This window comes from Oncorhynchus tshawytscha, linkage group LG07 (assembly GCF_018296145.1).
Source record: "Oncorhynchus tshawytscha isolate Ot180627B linkage group LG07, Otsh_v2.0, whole genome shotgun sequence".
Lineage (NCBI taxonomy): Eukaryota > Metazoa > Chordata > Actinopteri > Salmoniformes > Salmonidae > Oncorhynchus > Oncorhynchus tshawytscha.
In genome coordinates this window covers 12,670,793-12,689,097 of record NC_056435.1, presented here as the reverse complement: position 1 = coordinate 12,689,097, position 18,305 = coordinate 12,670,793, and the positions used below count along the sequence as shown (strand labels likewise).

The 18,305-nt window shown below is 46.0% G+C and overlaps 1 pseudogene; it reads right to left on the bottom strand.

Annotated features, from left to right (window-relative positions):
- Positions 1 to 360: 360 nt before the first annotated feature.
- LOC112255194 lies at positions 361 to 12,858 on the bottom strand (annotated as a pseudogene).
- Positions 12,859 to 18,305: the final 5,447 nt, after the last annotated feature.

Here is an 18,305-nt window from a genome sequence, read left to right as displayed (position 1 = left end):
GGAGGTTGAAACATGTTATGCCTCAAGTACAAATACATTGGAAAAAATGGAATGGAGTCTTGAAAACATAAATACTAAACATATAACAAGACCCTCTAGAAAGAGAGTGGACACCTGGACTGACATGTCAATAAATGCAGCTCTAATTTAAGTCGACGTATTTTCTTGTGCACTTTAACACAAACGGTATCCTATGTCCACTAAAGGAATGGCTAGTATGCCAAAATGTGCCATGGCAGTACAAGCATGAGTTTTAGTCCCTCAACCAACCAACACACACACCCATGAGCCTGTGATACACACACACACACACACACACACACACACGCACGCGCACGCGCGCGCCCGCGCCCATACCCCTCATCGCGCCAGTGTCCATATGAGAGGTTCCATGGTAGCCAGGAAGCAGGCCTCACACTCCTGGTCGGAGAAGCGAGTGACCGAGAGGCGGGCGTGGCGTCGGATCTCCAGACGGGCCGAGGGTGACAGGGCCAGGATCCGCTCAATGGCGTCTGCGTAGCCATCCTCATCCTCGGCCAGGAAGCCCGTCTGGCCTCCCTCATAGGGCACCACAATGTCCAGCCTGGGGCCTCCAGACCTGTGAGCCAGGATGACGGTCCCAGTCGCCATGCACTCTACCACCCCTGAGAGCAGAGGAGAACAGAGGGTACAGGGTAAGTGCTGGCTGTAAAGTTAGGTAGACACATTACTGGACGTATAATTGCATTACCTAAGACTGCATTTATATTGAACACTGAAAGATGAAGGTAGACAAGCATTTTAGTATCCACAGCCACCTGGCTAGCAACCTAGCCATTTTGAGAAACTTGCTATGGTGCAGTAAAAATACCTGTTTGCGTTCATCTTTCATTTATAAAGAGGAGGATGTTAAGCAATCAAACAAGGTATTTGCATTGGCGATTAACAAAAGCATATTGTAACAGAACAATGTACTACAATTTCAGAATGGGCTGTTGAATAGTGTATGAGGACTCCATTCAGTACAGGATTATACAGTACTAAATGTTGGGTATGTAGAGAGAAAACGAGCGCTTTGCATTGGAATAATAGCCACTCCAGGTGTTTTTAATAATATAAATATAATGACAGCAGTATAGAATCATAGTAATTCTATTTCTGTTTTTACCTATCCCGAAGTGTTCGTTCCACATGGTGTGAAGTCCCACTGTAGCTTCCCCCAACTCCCTCTTCAGCTCCTCAAACGGCACGTTGAGTTGAAATCAACACCCTATCCTCATCCTCTTGGTTCCGGCATCCACCAATCAGCACCAACCTCATCGACTCCCTTCCTCCCGGCCCCGTCTCCTTCTTCTGCAGCATCTTCCGGGAAGGCGCGAATCTGAAGCCGATGGTCCTTCTCCGGACGAAACTGACCAATGGAAGCGATGGAATGGCACTTCCGGTCCGAGTCCTCGTCCAATGGGAGCTGGAGGAAGGCGTGGGTGTCGCTGGGCGGGTATACTAAGCAGGTGCGTTTGGTCGCTCGCCACAGGGTCAGGATGTGGTTCAGGGTCCAGCTGGAATTGACAATGACCACGTCGCTGCAGGAGCCGGCCAGACCATAGAGCAGCTCCAGCAGGTAGTAGTAGACAAACTTGACCGCGCTCAGGAACAGGTTGTTGGAGATGTAGTCTGCGTTGTTGAACCTAGAAACATACGGGGCGGTTGGTTGGGGAAGGGTAAAACATAACATGATAGGATCAGGTGAGGTGAAAGGAAGCATGCACAACAAGAGGAAGTCATGCATTGATGTCAATAATAAAGTGGAAAGTGGATCTAAGTTACAACATGAACAACACTTATTGATGCAGGTTTGATGACAGTTATAACAATAGGAGTGCAACGTGTTAGTTAGTGCTTGTAAGTTAGCAGAGTATTAACAAATCCCATATTCCCCTTCGCCTGATTTGATCCTGATCTTAGCCTAGTCCAGATCTGTAGGTGACTTTTCAGCCAACTTCTCTGACTATCATGGTCATGCCATTGTAGTCAGAGTATGACATTGACAATAATAGTCAGAGAGGCATTGGCTAAAGCACATTCAGATATAGACCTGGCTATATTCCCCTAGTTAAGACTGTGTCTCAGGGGGCCGGGGGTCTGTAGTGGGAAACAGGGTTCTGAGACGATTACCTACCTGGGGTTCCTCTCGCGCACCACTGACAGCATGTCTGTGCTGATGGCGGGGTAGTGCACGTAGCTAGCCACGTGACAAATCCCTAGGTATTTAAGCACAAGCAGAGTGAAGGCGTAACCCATGGAGTCGATGTAGACACCTGGGACAAACTCCGTAAGGGCTTCCAAGCCAAGGAAGATTGGTCAGAGTGTAGGCTCAATCAGAGTGAATTGGGGGTAAGAGGCTGGCCTCGACCAATAGGTGGTGTTTGAGGAAGACAAACTGGACGGGTCGAGGTAGAAGGATGGTGAAGCGCCATCAAAAATCTGCTGATCTGTCACACCCTGGTCGCCCATGTACACCATATAGTTGACATCTTGGTACCTGGGACATGGAGAAGACCATATTTATTATTGCATACAGTAGCAAACCCTTTTGCAATGGATAACATTTTGCAACTAAAACAATTGTTTATTGGACAAGTTCAGGTAGTCCCTCCCAGTTGGTAGTACTTCCCTCCCCTGTGGGTCTGTTTGCATCCATTTGGTTCCTAGTGAATATGACCCACGTGGGTGAATTAATGTGGAAGACTGGGAGATGTTCATTAGGGCCCATAACAGAAAATGTTACACAAAGGGGAAACTAAAATGGCCGCTCCAATCCGTTTTCTTCTCTTTGGTGCCTAATCAACACGACAACAAATTACTGTTTGATATGGGTTTTTTCATACCATGTCAACATTCTAATCAACATAATGCTTGACAGATGGGTAGCAAGCTGAGATTCGGGAGATAAGCCACCAAAGTAACTTCTTCATGCTGAATGCACTGAGCAATCTGTAGTAAGATCCTATAGCTAGGAATATTATCATTAAGCAATTAGGCCCAAAGGGGTGTGGTATATTGCCAGAGCCATATATGAGCTATAGCAGCTCTATTCATGACATTTCTACCTGCAACGTTACTACTGAACAAGGCCCAGGAACCCTGTCAAACGGATGATCAATACTACAAGCTAGCTTTCGAAAAAAAAACGTCTCTGTACGTGGGGGTTTTCAGCGGTTATATTCGCCATTGGCCCCATGTGAACTACAATACCGACGCTGTGTTTTAACGTTAAAAACATAACCAACAACCGTGCGTGGACGAAGCTAAGCACTGAAAACCGTGCGCCACAAATACGTGTTTGAGAGCTTCCTACATTCCATGAGTAACAAGACACGACTTAAGAAAACGCCACCTGGTGTAGTCAGTGATGTGTATAAAATTATCTTGGCACTCCTCAATTGTACCAAATATTTTGGAAGCTATAGAAAGTAATTTATTCATGTTTACATTCGTTTTTGAAAAGTGTATTCTATTACAGACACCTTAATGCATACTTTTAAATTATATTATGTGTGCTAAACATGAAAAAAAAACATTTTTTAGAGTACTAATGTTACTGTCCCTCCTATTTATTTATTTTTTAAACATGTAATATGTCCTTGAAACATTTAATTGAAATACTGTAGAATTCCATTCATTCCTATGGAGAACTACTCTTACTAGTGAGGGCAAATAGGGCGACCAGAGGCTTCAAAGCCTCTCAATGGCCAGTAAATAGCAAAATACAATCTAGGGTTTATATACGTCATTGGGTGTAGAAAAGTGAATTTGTCTGTGAGCTGGACGATTTTGCATAATATACATACAATATTCTGTAGACCTACTAAAGCAAATAGTAGGCCTAACTTAAGCAAATGATTTTCTGTCTAAATGCAGTTCCAGGATAAAGTTTAAACCCAAATAAATTACAATACATCATTTTGTTAATCAAGATGTGTGTGGGGGGGGGGGGGTCATGGTGTATTAAACAGCTCACTGTTATTGCAAAGCAGCCCAAAGCTCTCCTCAAAAGAGTAAAGTTGAGCTTAGACTTTACTCTGGCTGAATCAACACAAATCTCTCTCTCTCTCTCTCTCTCTCTCTCTGTCTCTCTGTCTCTCTCTCTGTCTCTCTCTCTCTGTCTCTCTCTCTCTGTCTCTCTCTCTCTGTCTCTCTCTCTCTGTCTCTCTCTCTCTCTGTCTCTCTCTCTCTGTCTCTCTGTCTCTCTCTCTCTCTCTCTCTCTCTCTCTGTCTCTCTCTCTCTGTCTCTCTCTCTCTGTCTCTCTCTCTCTGTCTCTCTCTCTCTGTCTCTCTCTCTCTGTCTCTCTCTCTCTGTCTCTCTCTCTCTCTGTCTCTCTCTCTCTCTGTCTCTCTCTATGGATGGGAGACCAGATGCAGCTGGAAGTGGTGTTGGAGGGTCAGTAGGAGGCACTCTTTCCTCTGGTCTAAAAAATATCGTCTTTCAGATGGGACATTAACATTAAATGGGTGTCCTGACTCTCTGGGGTCATTAAAGATCCCATGGCACTTATCGTAAGAGTAGGGGTGTTAACCCTGGTTAATCCTGGCTAAATTCCCAATCTGGCCCTCAAACTATCATGGTCACCTAATCATCCCCAGTTTACAATCGGCTAATTCGTCCCCCTCCTCTCCCCTGTAACTATTCCCCAGGTTGTTGCTGTAAATGAGAATGTGTTCTCAGTCAACTTATCTGGTAAAATAAATAAAAAACTGGTTAAAAATATGTTTGATCAATACTGATTCAATATGGTATTTCTGTTACGGTTTTCTAGTGGTGATGAAGGAGAGTCGGACCAAACTGCAGCGTGTCGATTTAGATTCATGTTTAATCAAACGAAGAAACACGAACACTACACAAAACAATAAACGTAATCGAAACCGAAACAGCCTATCTAGTGCAAACTAACCGAGAGTACACATAGGACACTAAGGACAATCACCCACGACAAACTCAAAGAATATGGCTGCCTAAATATGGTTCCCAATCAGAGACAACGATAAGCATCTGCCTCTGATTGAGAACCACTCCAGACAGCCATAGACTTTGCTAGATAACCCACTAAGCTACAATCCCAATACCACCACCAAAACCCCAAGACAAACACACCACAATTACAAAAACCCCATGCCACACCCTGGCCTGACCAAATACATAAAGATAAACACAAAATACTTTGACCAGGGCGTGACAGAACCCCCCTAAGGTGCGGACTCCCGAACGCACAACCTAAACCTGTAGGGGAGGGTCTGGGTGGGCATCTGTCCGCGGTGGCGGCTCTGGTGCTGGACGTGGACCCCACTCCATAATTGTCTTAGTCCACCTCCTTAGTGTCCCTTGAGTGGCGACCCTCGCCGCTAACCTTGGCCTAGGAAACCTAACAACGGGCCCCACTGGACTGAGGTAGCTCGGGACCGAGGGGAAGCTCGGGACTGAGGGGAAGCTCGGGACCAGGGGAAGCTGGGAGTGAGAGGAAGCTCAGGAGTGAGAGGAAGCTCAGGCAGGTTGATGGATCTACCAGATCCTGGCTGGCTGGTGGTTCCGGCAGATCCTGGCTGACTGGCACCTCTGGCGGATCCTGGCTGACTGGTGGATCCTGGCAGACTGGCGGATCCTGGCTGACTGGTGGATCCTGGCCGACTGGCGGATCCTGGCAGACTGGCGGATCCTGGCTGAATGGCGGATCTAACTGATCCTGGCAGACTGGCGGATCCTGGCCGACTGGCAGATCTAACTGATCCTGGCAGACTGGCAGTTCTGATCCTGGCCGACTGGCAGATCCTGGCCGACTGGCAGATCCTGGCTGACTGGCAGTTCTGGCGGATCCTGGCAGACTGGCGGATCCTGGCAGACTGGCGGATCCTGGCTGAATGGCGGATCTAACTGATCCTGGCAGACTGGCGGATCTGGCCGACTGGCAGATCCTGGCCGACTGGCAGATCTGGCGGATCCTGGCAGACTGGTGGATCCTGGCCGACTGAGTTCTGGCGGATCCTGGCTGACTGGTGGATCCTGGCTGACTGGCGGATCCTGGCTGACTGGCACTTCTGGCGGATCCTGGCTGACTGGCGGATCCTGGCCGACTGGCAGTTCTGGCGGAGCCTGGCTGACTGGTGGATCCTGGCAGACTGGCGGATCCTGGCAGACTGGCGGATCCTGGCTGACTGGCGGATCCTGGCAGACTGGCGGACTGGCGGATCCTGGCAGACTGGCGGATCCTGGCCGACTGGCAGATCCTGGCCTGACTGGCAGATCCTGGCCGACTGGCAGATCCTGGCCGACTGGCAGCTCTGGCGGAGCCTGGCTGACTGGCGGATCCTGGCAGACTGGCGGATCCTGGCAGACTGGCGGATCCTGGCAGACTGGCGGATCCTGGCTGACTGGCAGATCCTGACCGACTGGCAGATCCTGGCCGACTGGCAGATCCTGGCCGACTGGCAGCTCTGGCGGATCCTGGCTGACTGGCGGATCCTGGCAGACTGGCGGATCCTGGCAATGGCGGATCTAACTGATCCTGGCAGACTGGCGGATCCTGGCCGACTGGCAGATCCTGGCCGACTGGCAGATCCTGGCTGACTGGCAGATCCTGGCCGACTGGCAGATCCTGGCCGACTGGCAGTTCTGGCGGATCCTGGCAGACTGGCGGATCCTGGCAGACTGGCGGATCCTGGCCGACTGGCAGTTCTGGCGGATCCTGGCAGACTGGTGGATCCTGGCTGACTGGCGGATCCTGGCAGACTGGCGGATCCTGGCTGACTGGCACTTCTGGCGGATCCTGGCTGACTGGCGGATCCTGGCTGACTGGCGGATCCTGGCAGACTGGCAGATCCTGGCCTGGCGGATCTGGCAGACTGGCGGATCCTGGCAGACTGGCGGATCCTGGGCAGACTGGCGGATCCTGGCTGACTGGCGGATCCTGGCAGACTGGCAGATCCTGTCCGACTGGCAGTTCTGGCGGATCCTGGCAGACTGGCGGATCCTGGCAGACTGGCGGTTCTGGCGGATCCTGGCCGACTGGCGGATCCTGGTGGACCTGGCGGACTCCGGATCCTGGCCGACTGGCGGATCCTGGTCGACTGGCGGATCCTGGTCGACTGGCGGATCCCGGTCGACTGGCGGATCCTGGTTGACTGGCAGTTCTGGCAGATCCCGGCTGACTGGCAGATCTGGAAGAGTCTGGTTGACTGGCAGATCTGGAAGAGTCTGGTTGACTGGCAGATCTGGAAGAGTCTGGTTGACTGGCAGATCTGGAAGAGTCTGGTTGACTGGCAGATCTGGAAGAGTCTGGTTGACTGGCAGATCTGGAAGAGTCTGGTTGACTGGCAGATCTGGGCAGAGTCTGGTTGACTGGCAGATCTGGAAGAGTCTGCTGGGCAGACTGGAAGAGTCTGGTGACTGGCAGATCTGGCGGCGCTGGGCAGACTGGCGGCGCTGGGCAGACTGGCGATGCTGGGCAGACTGACGACGCTGGGCAGACTGGCGGCGCTGGGCAGACTGGCGGTGCTGGGCAGACTGGCGGTGCTGGGCAGACTGGCGACGCTGGGCAGACTGGCGACGCTGGGCAGACTGGCGACGCTGGGCAGACTGGCGACGCTGGGCAGACTGGGGGCACTGGCGGCGCTGGGCAGACTGGCGGCACTAGCTGCTCCATATAGGCTGACAGCTCTGGCGGCTTCTTACAGACTGACCGCTCTGGCGGCTCCGTGCTGACTGGCAGCTCCTTGCAGACTGGCAGCTCCTTGCAGACTGGCAGCTCCTTGCAGACTGGCAGCTCCGTGCAGACTGGCAGCTCCGTGCAGACTGGCAGCTCCTTGCAGACTGGCAGCTCCTTGCAGACTGGCAGCTCCATGCAGACTGGCAGCTCCATGCAGACTGGCTGCTCTATGCAGACTGACAGCTCTGGCTGCTTCATGCAGACTGACAGCTCTGGCTGCTCCATGTAGACTGGCTGCTTCATGCAGACTGGCAGCTCGGGCTGCTTCATGTAGACTGGCTGCTTCATGCAGACTGACAGCTCTGGCTGCTTCATGCAGACTGGCAGCTCTGGCTGCGCTGAACAGGCGGGAGACTCCGGCAGCGCTGTAGAGGAGGAAGGCTCTGGCTGCGCTGAACAGGCGGGAGGCTCCGGCAGCGCTGTAGAGGAGGAAGGCTCTGGCTGCGCTGAACAGGCGGGAGGCTCCGGCAGCGCTGTAGAGGAGAAAGGCTCTGGCTGCGCTAAACAGGCGGGAGACTCCAGCAGCGCAGGAGAGGAGAAAAGCGCTGGCTGCGCTGAACAGGCGAGGCACACTGAAGGCCTGGTGCGTGGTGCTGGAACTGGTGGTACTGGATCGAGGACACGCACAGGAAGCCTGGTGCGGGGAGCTGCTACCGGAGGACTGGAGTGTGAAGGTGGCACAGGATGGGCTAGACCGTGAAGGCGTACTGGAGATCTTGAGAGCAGTGTTGGCACAGGACATGCAAGGCTAGGGATGTGCACAGGAGGCCTGGTGCGTGAGGCTGGCACCAACTTCACCAGCCGACTAACACGCACCTCAGGAAGAGTATGGAGCGCTAACCCAGGTGCCATCAAATCCCCAACACGTTCCGTCGGGCGAATTCCATGCAAAAAGCACCAACACAGCAACTCCCTCATTTCTCTCTCCTCCAATTTCCCCATTAACTCCTTCACAGTCTCTGTTTCGCTCACCTCCAACACCGGCTCTGGTTCTGGTCTCCTCCTCGGCTCCTCACGATAAACAGGGAGAGTTGGCTCAGGTCTGACTCCTGACTCTGCCACACTCTCCCTGAGCCCCCCCCCAAGAAATTTTTGGGGCTGATTCTCAGGCTTCCATCCGCTACGCCGTGCTGCCTCCTCATATCTGCGCCTCTCAGCTTTCGCCGCCTCCAGTTCTTCCTTGGGGCGGCGATATTCTCCAGGCTGATTCCAGGGTCCTTTACCGTCCAGTTCTTCCTCCCATGTCCATTTCTCCAGGTGGTGCAGCCTCTCCCACTGCAGCTGCTGCTGCTCCTGCTGCTGCTGCCTCTGTTGCCTCTCCTGTGGCTCCTGCCTGTTAACACGCTGCTTGGTCCGTTGGTGGTGGGTGATTCTGTTACGGTTTTCTAGTGGTGATGAAGGAGAGTTGGACCAAACTGCAGCGTGTCGATTTAGATTCATGTTTAATCAAACAAGAAAACACGAGCACTACACAAAACAATAAACATAATCGAAACCGAAACAGCCTATCTAGTGCAAACTAACCGAGAGTACACATAGGACACTAAGGACAATCACCCACGACAAACTCAAAGAATATGGCTGCCTAAATATGGTTCCCAATCAGAGACAACGATAAGCATCTGCCTCTGATTGAGAACCACTCCAGACAGCCATAGACTTTGCTAGATAACCCACTAAGCTACAATCCCAATACCACCACCAAAACCCCAAGACAAACACACCACAATTACAAAAACCCCATGCCACACCCTGGCCTGACCAAATACATAAAGATAAACACAAAATACTTTGACCAGGGCGTGACAATTTCATTCCAAATAATGTGTTTAATAAGTTTGAAGGTCTTCAATTTTTACTGAAATGTAATTATATTCCTGAAAGATTACGCGCTAAATTGGCTAGGTTTCACCAACAAGATTTAATGGCATGGAAAATATGTTCCTGCACAAATTTTCCCCACATAAAGCTATTTTGTGAAATACTTCAGACATAACTGTAAGGAATAAGTCATTGTTCTACCCCAGCTGGCATGAGAGGAATATTGACTTTGTTCTTTATGTTTTTGACAACAAAGGTAATATTCTTACATATGAACTATTTATAACATTGAATGAGTTTCCAATACCTTCAGAGAGTTTATTTGTGTGATCAAAGCCATTCCCAGTGGTCTAACTACACTAATGAAAACTCATCTTAGCTTTGGTAATGATCACAAAGTTTATCCAGAAGTTTGGCAGGTTTGAGCTTACTTGAAAAATCTTGTTGTAATAAATATATAAGACAAATTCTCCAGTCACAGAACCAACCTAGAGGAACATTTTCCTGGAGCATGCTTATTCCTGACACTGTCTGGAAAAAGCTTGGTTAAGGCCTTACAAATATTGCATACCAAGCAAATTTAAGGAAGTGACTTTAAAATTCTACATAAGATATATCCATGTAATTCGATGTTGTCCAAGGTGAGAATCTGACTCACTTGTTCTTTGAATTTAAAGTTGTGTCAGAATTTTGGGAAGACCTTGCAGAATACTTATTTACCATTATGAACACTACCCATGTTTTTGACATGAAGAATATAATATGTTACTATTGCAATGATAACAAGACCATTGAAATTATTGTGATTTTTTTATTCTTGTTGCCAAATACTTTATACACAAGCAAAAATTCCAGAATTCTATACCAAAAGTACGCATATTTTTTATTTAATTTAATTATCTTGTTAAGAAATGATCCCTTATGAATAACAACAAGAATAACATCTTCCTGAATCATTATAATGAGATTTTTTCAGAGTGAATACAATTGCACTAGAATTGTTTATTTTTTCAACAATTATTTTATTATTTTATTGATATTTTTTGTATGTTTTGTTTTTTTCTTGTTAATTAATACCTGTGTTTTGTTTTTTTAGACATGTCAGATGTAGCAATGTAAGTTGTTGATTTTTGTATTATGAATAAACATTTATTTATAAAAAAAAAATTAAAAATAAAAAGTCATTGCGCAAAAATGAATTTTTCAAAGAAAAGGGAAGAAGACAATGAATGTAAGGTGTTCTAGCAAGAGTGAACATGGAACAATTTCTTTATTGAGTTATCAGGGAAAGCTGTGTGCTTTGTGTGTAAAGAGAGCATCGCTGTCTTGACAGACTACAACTTGTCGCGACACTTCCAGACGAAGCATGCAGAGAAATATAGGAATATGTCTTCTGATCAGAGGACAAGTGCATCGAAGGAGTTGCTTTCTCCGTTGCAAAAGCAGCAAGGACTTTTCACAAAACTGCATTCAGCCATTCGCTGCCATTCGCTGAGGGCGAATTAATTAAATAATGTTTAATTGACTCTGCAGCAATACATTGCCCCGCGAAGAAAGAGTTTAAAAAATATATTTCCCTGTCAAGACGAACAGTGACACGGCATGTTGAGGACATAAGAGAATATGGAACAACAGTTGAAAGACAAGCTAAAGGATTTCTTGTAAATGGATGAGAGCAGTGATGCACTTGACACGGCGCAATTGTTAGTATTCTAACGAGGCAAAACCCCAGACGTTGAAATTACAGTGCAGTCAATGAAGAGCACTTCCCACAGACGGAAATATTTATTGGAGGAGGTTAATAAGTGTGTGGCAAAGCTGGGACTGAGTTTTGAAAAGTTATCCAGTGTGACCGCTGATGGGTGCCAAAACTTGACAGGAAAAAACGTTGTCCTTGTGAAAATGATACAAGATCAAGTAGATGAGCTTAACCCAGATCAGAACATTATTTTTCTGCATTGCATTATTCATCAGGAGGTGCTCTGTAAATGTGTTCTGAAAATGAGCCATGTTATGGATACAGTCACTGAAGTGATAAACTTCATAAGAGCTAAATCTTTCAACCACAGGCAGTTTCTCATGTTGGAAGTGACAGAGTCGGGTCATGCAGATTTCCCCGAACAAAACAAACGTGAGATGGCTGAGTTTGGGGAAGGTGCTTAAAAGGGTGTGGGACCTGAAGTCGGAGATTGCTGAGTTTTTGCAAATGAAAGGAAAATATATGGATTTCCCTCAACTGCAAGATAAAGAATGGTTGGCTGATTTGGCTTCACCGTGGACATCATGGCCTTCATGAATGAACTGAATTACAAACTACAAGGGAAGGGCCTTTTTGCACATCAGATGTACAGCCTTGTCTAAGCCTTCAAGGGGAAATTACTCCTCCCGTAGAAGTCAACAATCTCGCCCACCTTCCGACACTACTAGTCTGTTCCCTATCAGATGACAACAATCTCACGCACCTTCCGACACTACTAGTCTGTTCCCTATCAGATGACAACAATCTCACCCACCTTCCGACACTACTAGTCTGTTCCCTACTAGACACTACTAGTCTGTTCCCTATGACAACAATCTCACCCACCTTCCGACACTACTAGTCTGTTCCCTATCAGATGGCAACAATCTCACTCACCTTCCGACACTACTAGTCTGTTCCCTACTAGATGACAACAATCTCACCCACCTTCCGACACTACTAGTCTGTTCCCTATCAGATGACAACAATCTCACTCACCTTCCGACACTACTAGTCTGTTCCCTACTAGATGACAACAATCTCACCCACCTTCCGACACTACCAGTCTGTTCCCTATCAGATGACAACAATCTCACCCACCTTCCGACACTACTAGTCTGTTCCCTACTAGATGACCAGCGGGAGAAGTATACATCGGTGCGCTGCGTGCATTGAGCGGTGAGTTTTCTCGTCGTTTTGAGGATTTCAAAGTGTTGGAAAATGACATGCTGTTGGTTTCCTCTCCTTTCACCTTCAATGTGGATAACGCTTCTACTGACCTGCAACTTGAGCTTATCGATCTTCAGTCTGATGCACTGATTGGAGAATTATTCAAAACAATGTCACTGACGAGGTTCTATGCATCTCTCAATGAACAAAACATTTCAACGATTAGGAGTCATGCTCAGAAGATGCTTATACTGTTTGGAGTCATGCTCAGAAGATGCTTATACTGTTTGGGTCAACCTATGTATGTGAACAGACATTTTCAGTGATGAAATATAACAAGTCAAGGCACAGATCATCTCTTACTGAATCTCACCTCTCAGCAATCCTGCGCATAGCGACATCAGAAACTACACTTGACTTCACTGCTCTAGTCAATGCCCCTCAGAGACTTCACTCCTTTCACTGATTGAGTAGTTTAAATGTAATGTTGAGCTCTCTCTCTCTCTTTCTTGTGTTTTTGTGCATACCCGTTAACAAGAGTTCTGTCCGTGGTGCTGAATGCACAGTGTACTTTCCCCTCGTGTAGTTCATTGAATGTTTAATCATGAAAATACCTACCAAAAGGAGAACATGGGATGTGTTTTATTTCTCTTCATGTTAAAAAAGTTAAATAAGTAGCATATCTGGACGTGATTTACAGTAGATATATCTGTCAACACAGTCACACACATTATGTATAACCCTGTAATATGATTCTGGACCACGATTTCAAAAATATATTCTAATATGGCCCTCCATGGAAATAATTGCCCAGGCCTGCTCTAACCAAGTAAACGAATTTGACTTGGTGAAAATCAGTCAAATGTGGTTTATTCCTTCACAGACTCCATGAAATGATGACCTCTTCCGAAATATTTGGTCAAAAAGATGAATTTGGTGTATGGTTTCCTAGAAACAAGGGTGGCTCAACTTACCCCTTTGGCTCAACTTACCTCACTCTCCCCTACATCTTAATAGTCTAGTGACCTCTCCTCATCTCCTTTCCTATGTGCAGATGAACAGGAGACGAGAAAAGGAAGCCACATTAGCCTATTTGTCCTTTGTCTTTCACAGTAACCAAGTACTCTCAATCCAAGTCACTACACACATACAAGCAGATATTGTGAGGAACATATCCAGCCAATATGAGGTACGATAATGATGTGAAAGTAAACTAATAATTCACTTCTGTTTAAAAATAACTTTTGACTTCACTGGTCTTGAAACAAGAACATTGTGCAAGTACTATTTTTGTTTCTGTAATAGGTTACAGTGTGTTGTTTTCAGACTTCATGTTACAAGCAATTAGGATACATTCTTTTAAAGTTTATTGACGCGTTTGTGTGTGTATGAACGTGTGTGTCTCCCAGACAGTTTTGTGGTCACCTGCTTCACCTGAGCACATCGGAGCAGGCACCGAGGTGCACCTGTTTGTTCCTGCCAACAACTTGGGGACTGTCACAGACCTGATGCAGACATACCACCTACCACGCCAGTATGTCATGTGATCAATGCTCATATTTTAGCGACTTTAACACAACACCTAACAGCCTCGTCAAAAAGTTCAGATTTCTTGGCTTAATGGCTAAGGTGTTGGGTTTACAGTAGCAAGATCTTGAGTTCTGTCACGCCTTGGTCTTAGTATTTTGTGTTTTCTTTAATTATTTGTTCAGGCCAGGGTGTGACATGGGTTTATTGTGTTGTCGTATTGGGGTTTTTGTAGGCATTGGGATTGTGGCTGATTAGGGGTGTGTCTAGCATAGGCTTGGCTGCCTGTGGCGGTTCTCAATCAGAGTCAGGTGATTCTCGTTGTCTCTGATTGGGAACCATATTTAGGTAGCCTGGGTTTTACTGTGTATTTTGTGGGTGATTGTTCCTGTCTCTGTGTAGTGTTCACCAGATAGTCTGTAATTAGGTTTTCACGTTTTGTTTGTTGTTTTTGTATTTAGTTATTTCATGTATCGCTATTTTTTTCATTAAAGAACATGAGTAACCACCACGCTGCATTTTGGTCCGACTCTCCTTCAACAGACGAACGCCGTTACAAGTTCAAGCCCCAGGTTTGGACAACCAGCCGACTTCGCTTAAACTTCAATATTGATTTTGTTATGTTATGCCCTTACGGTCATATCCATGATATAAGCTTTCAGTATTATGAAATGCATGTAGAATGTTTTTAATAGTTCAGAGAAATCCCCAAGAGTAAGAATGTGTGTTTGTTTCAGAGTGCTACTGGACAACACAGAGGGACTGATCGAGATGCAGACCAGGAATGAATCGTCAGACCCTCGAAGCAGCGTATCTTATTATGATCGATACCATTCTCTGGAGGACGTAAGAGATCTGACTGTGTCATGTCATTACCTAATGTTATTAACATAACCTTTATGTAATGTAACATTATCATAATCTCAATGTAACATCCCATTAACATTACTTTAACGTCACGTTCTCAAGGTTTCCCAAGCTGCCTTTTTAGCAATGATTCATACAATTATTCTATTTTTAAATAATGTCATAGTCATTTTATAAGTCATTTTATACTGATCAAATTATTGAATTTCTCTGTTGTCTTTTTCAGTTGTCTGGACGTCAAGAGAGAGCTGAAAAGAGAGCTATGTGGATTGACTGTGGCATTCACGCTAGAGAGTGGATCTCCCCAGCTTTCTGCCTGTGGTTTGTGCAATATGTCAGTACCATGTTCATAAAACCCTGATTTTCTACCAACTTATACTCTTTTCTATTCTGATAGGCCATACAGTATAGATCTTTGGTTATATAGCATCTTCATAACTCATTGGTTATGAAGTACAATTGAACATTTTTATGATGGCTCTGGAATTGTATTAAATCGAATTGCACACTATTTTGATTTGGAACATAGACAGCTATATTAAAATGTGTTTCCTGCACACATTTTCCCCACATAAAGCTATTTTGTGGAATAATTCATACATAACTGTAAGGAATAAGTCATTGTTCTACCCCAGCTGGCATGAGAGGAATATTGACTTTGTTCTTGATGTTTTTGATATCAGGGGTAATATTCTTACATATGAACAATTTATAACATTGAATGATTTCTCAATACCTTTCTGAGAGTTTTTTTCTGTGATCAAAGCCATTCCCAGTGGTCTAACTACACTAATGAAAACTCATCTTAGCTTTGGTAATGATCACAAAGCCTCTATTTTGATTTGGAACATAGACAGCTATATAAAAATGTTGAATCTTCCCTGTGCTCTTTCCTCAGTCCTTGAATTTCTATAATCTAAACAATGACATCACCGAGATGCTGAACAGTATGGACATCTATGTGCTGCCTGTCATGAACCCGGATGGATACAAGTACACATGGACAATGGTAAAGAATAAGGCAATTAATAAGATGTATCTAAATTGAGTCAGTGGTTGCGTTCCAGGACGACAACATTGCAGACGTGGTGTTGACCACGTGGTATTGATAGTCGTGTGCTTCCTCATCGACAGCGCAGTCGGGCATCAGATTGCTATATGAAGTGGTCAGCTCATATCCCACGATCCAGTGAGATCTGGCATGATTCTGCAATGTAGTCCGTCTGGAATGCTGCCAGTGGCTTCAAATATGTCAATCTGAGCTACACAAAAATGGTCATCTCCACGAGCACTGTGCATCATATGGACATACTGTCACGAATCCCGTTTCCTGAGTCTGTTTTTTGCCTGTGTTCTGTCCTGGAGTGTTTTTTCCGGCGTCCTGGAACGCACCCTGTCTGGTTGCCGGGCAATGTAGCCAGTTGGGAGTTCTGATTACCCGCACCTGCATCCCATCAGCTATCTGCACACCTGGTCCTGATCACCATCTCTCCTCTTCATAAACCCGGACCTGACATCCATTCCCTGCCGGATCGTTAGCCATGAACATTACTCACCCGGATCATTTACCCCATTCCCGCCTGGTCGTCGGAGGATTCCGCTTCCCCATTGGATCCACCTATTTACTCCCATCAACTCACCACCGCTGCCCGCTACGCCACCTGGATATATCTACCCATTCACATTCACTTGTAAATAAATACTCACCTTCTTCCTACTCTCCTTGTCCTGGTCTGCTTCTGGGTTCGATTTTGAAGAAGCGTGACACATACAGTTAAAGTCGGAAGTTTACATACACTTAGGTTGGAGTAATTAAAACTAGTTTTTCAACCCCTACACAAATGTCTTGTTAACAAACTATAGTTTTGGCAAGTTGGTGCATGACACAACTCATTTTTCAACAGTTGTTTACAGACAGATTATTTCACTTATAATTCACTGTATCACAATTCCAGTGGGTCAGAAGTTTACATACACTAAGTTGACTGTGCCTTTAAACAGCTTGGAAAATTCCAGAAAATGGTGTCATGGCTTTAGAAGGTTCTGATAGGCTAATTGACATAATTTGAGTCATTTGGAGGTTTACCTGTGGATGTATTTCAAGGCCTACCTTCAAACTCAGTGCCTCTTTGCTTGACATCATGGGAAAATCAAAAGAAATCAGCCAAGACCTCAGAAAAGAATTGTAGACCTCCACAAGTCTGGTTCATCCTTGGGAGCAATTTCCAAACGCCTGAAGGTACCACATTCATCTGTACAAACAATAGTACGCAAGTATAAACACCATGGACCCACGCAGCCGTCATACCGCTCAGGAAGGAGATGCGTTCTGTCTCCTAGAGATGAACGTACTTTGGTGCAAAAAGTGCAAATCAATCCCAGAACAACAGCAAAACAGCAAAGGACCTTGTGAAGATGCTGGAGGAAACAGGTACAAACGTATTTATATCCACAGTAAAACAAGTCCTATATCAACATAACCTGAAAGGCCGTTCAGCAATGAAGAAGCCACTGCTCCAGAACAACCATAAAAACCAAGACTGTGGTTTGCAACTGCACATGGGGAGAAAGTACTTTTTGGATAAATGTCCTCTGTTCTGATGAAACAAAAATAGAACTGTTTGGCCATAATGACCATCGTTATGTTTGGAGGAAAAAGGGGGAGGCTTGCACGCCGAAGAACACCATCCCAACCGTGAAGCACTGGGGTAGCAGCATCATGTTGTGGGGGTGCTTTGCTGCAGGAGGGACTGGTGCACTTCACAAAATAGATTGCATCATGAGGAGGAAATTACATGGATATATTGAAGCAACATCTCAAGACATCAGTCAGGAAGTTAAAGCTTGGTCGCAAATGGATCTTTCAAATGGACAATGACCCCAAGCATACTTCCAAAGTTGTGGCAAAATGGCTTAAGGACAACAAAGTCATGGTATTGGAGTGGCCATCACAAAGCCCTGACCTCAATCCTATAGAATTTATTTGGGCAGAACTGGAAAAAGTGTGTGCGAGCAAGGAGGCCTACAAACCTGACTCAGTTACACCAGCTCTGTCAGGAGGAATGGGCCAAAATTCACCCAACGTATTGATGGAAGCTTGTGGAAGGCTATCTGAAACGTTTGACCCAAGTTAAACAATTTAAAGGCAATGCTACCAAATACTAATGGAGTGTATGTTAACTTCTGACCCACTGGGAATGTAATGAAAGAAATAAAAGCTGAAAGAAATCATTCTCTCTACAATTATTCTGACATTTGGTGATCCTAACTGACCTAAAACAGGGATTTTTTTACTAGGATTAAATGTCAGGAATTGTGAAAAACTGAGTTTGAATGTATTTGGCTAAGGTGTATGTAAACTTCCGACTTCAACTGTACCTGGCACAAAAGCCAAAACAACATAGCACAGGTACTCACACGAACCAACGGACATAGGAACAATAATC